The 5,410-nt window shown below is 52.3% G+C and overlaps 2 long non-coding RNA genes across 2 annotated transcripts in view; both read left to right on the forward strand.

The window, feature by feature from the left end:
* Positions 1 to 217, forward strand: part of LOC109298254 — a 5,564-nt gene extending 5,347 nt beyond the window's left edge. Inside the window, exon 2 of the long non-coding RNA XR_002097562.1 lies at positions 188 to 217. This is a non-coding gene — a long non-coding RNA (uncharacterized LOC109298254). The remainder of the gene's footprint in view (positions 1 to 187) is intronic.
* A 1,112-nt stretch (positions 218 to 1,329) lies between these two features.
* On the forward strand, positions 1,330 to 4,624 carry LOC109297808. The gene is made up of 2 exons (XR_002097424.1): positions 1,330 to 1,765; positions 4,423 to 4,624. It is a non-coding gene; the product is annotated as an uncharacterized LOC109297808 (long non-coding RNA).
* The last annotated feature ends 786 nt before the right edge of the window (positions 4,625 to 5,410 follow it).

The following is a 5,410-nucleotide window of genomic DNA, read 5'->3' on the forward strand; positions in this document are numbered from 1 at the left end:
CCAACCTCTGGCGGAGCGCCAGGTCTCAACACGGCTGCCTCTCCTCAGTGGATGTTCCTTGTGCCTTATTGTGTCCCACTTTCCTCCTTGGGGCAGGATTGTTAGTTGTTTCAGGCCCTATGCCTGGGGCCCCTTTGAGCCCATCAGCTCTATTCCTGGTGTCGGCATGGGTTCCCCTGTCATGCAGGGTTAAAGAAAACAAAATGAATAAAAGCAGGAAAAAAAAGAACCGCAAAAGGGTCTTCCCATCCGGTGTCCTACCGGTTGGTTCTTCCCGCACTCCTGCCCGTACTTGGCAGTATTCCCCTGATGCTGGTCCTGCTGGGTCTCTCTTCCCATTCCGCTCCCAGCCCAGCTCCCTGACCCGGTACCTGGAAGCGGCCGGGTGGGCAAACTTCTGCTTCCCCAGGGTAGGTCTCAGCTGTTCCTCTGGGTCACCGTCCTGATTGCACTGTTGTTTGGAACCTCCACCACCGAACTTCCTCAGAGGTACAAGGGGGAAGTCACCCCCAGCGCTCCTCCCTTCCTGGGGTTCCGCCTTGGTACCTTCGGTGTGAGGGACCCCTGTTGCTTCAGCTGCCTCCTGTCGTCCGGGCATTCCCCATTTGTGCCAGCTCTGTCCGTTGCTGGCACGGAGAGCGTCCGCCTCCTCACTCGCTCTCTCCGCCTTACTGCCGGCATCCGTTTTTATCCTTGCCAGCTAGTGCATCCCCATGACGTCACCCGCCAGCTTAATTGCATGAAGTCACGACTTGTGAACTGAGCAGGCTCTTCTCTTCGTCCCTCCAGTATCACGCCTCCTGCATGTAAGTAATTATTTCATGCTTCCCTCTTTATTTCAATGTTTTTTTTCTGCACTGTGCCCTGTGGGTGGGGCTTCCCAATCCCTCTTCTCGGTCTCCCTGGGATGCACTGGAATAAGGTACCCAGAGAAGTTGTGGTCTCTCCATCCTTACAGGTTTTTAAAACCTGGCTTAAGCAGGGGTCTTAGAGCAGAAGGTTGGACTAGACCTCCTGAAATCCCTTCCAGCCCTAATTTTCTATGTACCTATGGTTCTATATGTATTAGGGAGATGCCCTTATTTGTTGGAATTAAACAAAGATGAAGAGAGCTATTTAGAATATTTCAGCCTGTTTCTGTTCTCACTTAAATTAACAGGATTCTGGAATGTTATTATTGCAGCTAATAAATGCATTTGGCATTTATGCTTAAACCTAGGGGGTGAAAATAAAGGTGCTAGGAGACTTCAACTCTTACTGAGGGCAAAGGAATATTAAAGCTCTTTAGGAGACAATCGGCAGGACTGCAGCAGGACAATCACCAGGCTCTTTAGGAGACAAGCAGCAGGACTGCAATACCAAATATTGAAGTGTGTTTCACAAGAGCCGACAAGTGGCAAGGGTTGTTGCCTGCATTAGGTTAACAGCTGAAAAATCTGAAGAAAGACAGAGTTAGTTGGAGGACAGGATTCAAATCAAGCCATTGTTAACAATGCTTATAGCATCCTCAGATGTATTTTTACAGAAAGAATTTAAATCCACTTCCTAGAAAGGATTACAACCATTAGATTTAATTGAAACAAGGATAACAAGCAATAGAAGACTTCATAATCTGTGAGGAAGGAATGATGGGTGATGCCCTGCCCCAGTGAAGGAGAAGTTATACTGCCACAATACAACATCCCCTTACCAGATTTTCAGCTTTCACTGGATTCTGTGCCAACTTCTGTCAATGACAGGCTGGATCCAGCCCTGGCATACACAGGTACAGCTTGGCAGAGTCAAATACTGAATACATCTGTATCTCGGTGCCTATGTTTCTTTCCTCACCATGGTAGCTGAGCCCCGGCTTTCACAAAGTCAGACTTTGGAGTGTAAAATGATGCATCTTATCTATATCCCTGGGCTTCTTTCAAAACTGCATGGAATTTGGATAAAATGAGATCATACTGTCACAGAATTTCAGCAGCAGACAGCTGAGCAAAATACATCCACCTGCACCAGGCAGTTAAGGGGAGAATAATGAATAATCACCTATGTGTTCCCCCTTATCTACCATTGGCCTGTTGCCCAAGAGACTCACAGTCTCTTACTTCTTCAGATTTTTTGGCTGCATCTACAGGTAAGGTGGAGGTTTTCTATCTTTCATATACCATTTCCCCACAGGACCAGCCCTTCTTCAAAGGCAGGCATACCTTTGATATGCCTGCTCATGTCAAATCTAACATGACCTGTGGTTCCGATAGCAAGCTTAACCTTTCAAAAAAAGAAAAAAAGGCAGTAAGCCAAAGTGTGGCCATCTCTGTTGTAATTCACATGAAGGAAGAAGGGTTACATCAGGGCTAAATTTGATCCTAGCGGTCTGTGAGGTATCTTTAAATACATCACATTTAGTTCATGAAAAGTACTGGTAACAATGTCACACATGAGCCATCTTCATTTCTCAGTTATGCTGGTCCAAGCCTAGAGCAATTTCAAGTGAGTAATTCAGGATTTAGTCCAGTGTACACAAAAGCAAGATCTGTCCTGTATCTTCTTGGCTTTCTTCTCTTCGTCTCTAAGTTTGACTTGTTTCTGCCTTTTTTACTTTTATTTAGTGTGTTTTCCTGTTTCTGTCACCTTTCTTTTCACTTATCAACAAGCTGCAACTTGCTGTCTGTCTTCCCTACTTACTCCTCAGTAGGTGCGTCTACGTGAGATCCTTTACTGCACAGTAATTTACTACATAGTAAAGCATCACTGTTTACATGTGCAGGCAGTTACTACACAGTAAATTAGTCTACTGTAGGGTTAGTTTACTACCTAAAAATGCAGGTAGTAAATGAACTGTGCAGTAGGTACTGCCCAGTAGCATACGTGTAGCAAAACAAATTTGCTTCCAGTCAGCCCCACCACCAGGGGACTAGCCTCAGGCTTGCCCCAGAGGCACGGAGTTTTGAGTTTCTCTAGCCCAAGGGCTGGAATGGCTCTTTGTCTGCCTCAGCCTGGCCTTTACACCTCTGGCATGATCCCAGGGCCTGTGCCATCTTCTGCCTGCCTCTGGCCATCAGGTCCCACAGCAGTGGCCCTGTGCCAGCCACAGCAGGCTCACAGAATTCAGCAGTGGCCCTCAGAGCTAGCCCCACCACCTGGCTGCCTCCCATGCACTGTGCCCCAGTGCTGCAGGCATGTGCTAAGGCCTGGCAGCATCCAGACTCAAATGGAGTCCCCAAGGGTCATTGAAGGAGTTGCACACCATAGTCTGGGGCCCCAACTGGTCCCACAGATAGACCACAGACCTGAATGGCACTGTAGGGTGATGCCAAGATGCAGAGCCAGTTTTTCCGGGGCAGGTGCTCCAATGCACACATCTATGAGACCCTGGTCGGCCACATGCAAGAGTGCAGGCACCAGCAGTTAGCATGACAGTGCCACACGAAGGTCAAGGCCCTGTGGGCACAGTGAGTCCATGTCACCAACCACAACCACTGCTCCAGAGCTGCCTGCAGGACCATGCCCTTCATGTGGCAGCTGGACTGCATCCTGGCTCTGCAGGACCCTGAAAGCAGCTGCGTCCTGTTCTCCAGCATGGGTGTCCTGCTAGAGCATCCATTGTGGCCTGGCAGCAGTGACTTATTTGCAGAGGAGGGCTCTTGGGGCACCAGAAGCAGGTCCTGATGTGTTTCCCACCCTTGGGTTCATCCAGCAGCTCCAGGAGCCCAGGCCAGTGACTGCCACACCAGCTCTGGGTACACAACCCCACTCAGGAGGACAGGCCACAGATGGCACCAACCACCATGATGAACTCCAGGTCCTCCTTGGGAGGGGATGGGGGTCACTGCCCAGGCAGCCAGGCACCATGCTTTTTCACCTTGGGACACTGGTGGGATCCACAAGTCATCACTGCCTGCAGGGACAGACTCAGGCCACCACGGATGCCTGCCATGCCTATCCAGTAATACAGGGAAGAATGCTGGGGGGGGAAGGGAGCAACATGGCCGCCAAGCATGCCCCAGCTCTCCTTCCCACCCCTGGGCTGTAGACCTGGACCAAAGGACCCCACGTGGAGGGAGGGCCCTCTCTCCCTTTCTCTCCTCTCCCCTGTACACCCCTGCTTGCAAGAGAAGAAAGTGGGGAGTGGGTCTGGAGCTATGGCATCTGCTGCCAGGAGCAAGCCCTGGCCTGGCCTGGCCTGGCCTGGCCTGGCCTGGCCTCGTTAGGAGATCAGAATGACAGGCTGCTTACCTATGGAGGGAGTGGGAATGGAGGGCTCAGCCAGCAGCTGCCTATGGCAGAGCCCACCCACCCAACTTACCATGGTCCCTGGGCATCTGTGCATGCACAACCCCTGATCTGAGGTCGGGCAGTGCACAGTGCTTTGGTATAGTACATGTTATCTCTGAAATATTCCAAACTATCACAAAAAGCCTCTCTCTCTCCTAGCTCTGCAGGTCCAGCATGTGCAAATGAGGGAGAGGCACCAGCCACCATTGAGAATGTGCCCTCAGGGATACTGCCACCTTTGGCCAGCATGCTCCACATGCACTGCCTCCAACAGCGGCAGACACAAGACTGGACCCTGCTGCTGAACCAGCTGGTCACCATGATAGAGAAGTGGCTGGCAGACTCATGGGCCTGGCACACCAAAGACGTTGCATGCGACTGGGAGTGGGACTGTGAGGACCAGGTGTTCTGGGACAGGCTTCTGGCCTTCAAGGACAGGCACATTGTTCTCCTCAACAGGATGTTAGAGGTGAAGGAGCGGCAAGTGGCCATGGTGGCCCAGGCAGTGGAGGCTCTAGAGGATGACCACCAGGTGCTGGACACCATCCTGGCCCTGATGGTCACCTTCATGTCGCCTGCCGCCTTGCCCCTGGCACTGCCTGTCCCCTGACAGCCACCCAGCAGCAAGCCCCCCAGTGGGCTTAGGCTGAGGTGCAGCAGCACCTGCAGCAGCCAGGGCTCCCTGCCCTTGCACTCACACTGGGTCCCACAGCAGCCAGGCCCTCTACCAGGGACCTCCCCCCTGCTGCTTGTCCACGTGGCATATGACCTCTTAGCAGGAGCTGCCTACAGTAGGGCCAGCACTGCACATGGGCCCTGCTGGCCCTGGTTTCATGATGGAGGAGCAGGATCCAGCAGTGCAGGCAGAACAGCGGCCACCCTCAGCCCCAGGTAAGCTCCCCACCTGATGGCCTTGCTGTGGTGTGCACACCCATGATCGTATGGCCAGAGGTTGGGGTGCTGGGCACCTGTCCCCTGGATCCTCCCTGTAGGCACCTCCATCCCACCATCCCCCACCCTGGGAGGGCACACAGCACAGTGTATATTGTTTGCACAGGGAAGAGGGTGCTTTATTGTTGGTGGGTGGTGGGATTGGTGGTGGGGTCTGGATTTGGGGGGGAAGGGTGGGAGGGAGTATATAGTTGTG

Source organism: Gavialis gangeticus, unplaced genomic scaffold (assembly GCF_001723915.1).
Source record: "Gavialis gangeticus isolate Ggan-Ray unplaced genomic scaffold, GavGan_comp1, whole genome shotgun sequence".
Classification (NCBI taxonomy): domain Eukaryota; kingdom Metazoa; phylum Chordata; order Crocodylia; family Gavialidae; genus Gavialis; species Gavialis gangeticus.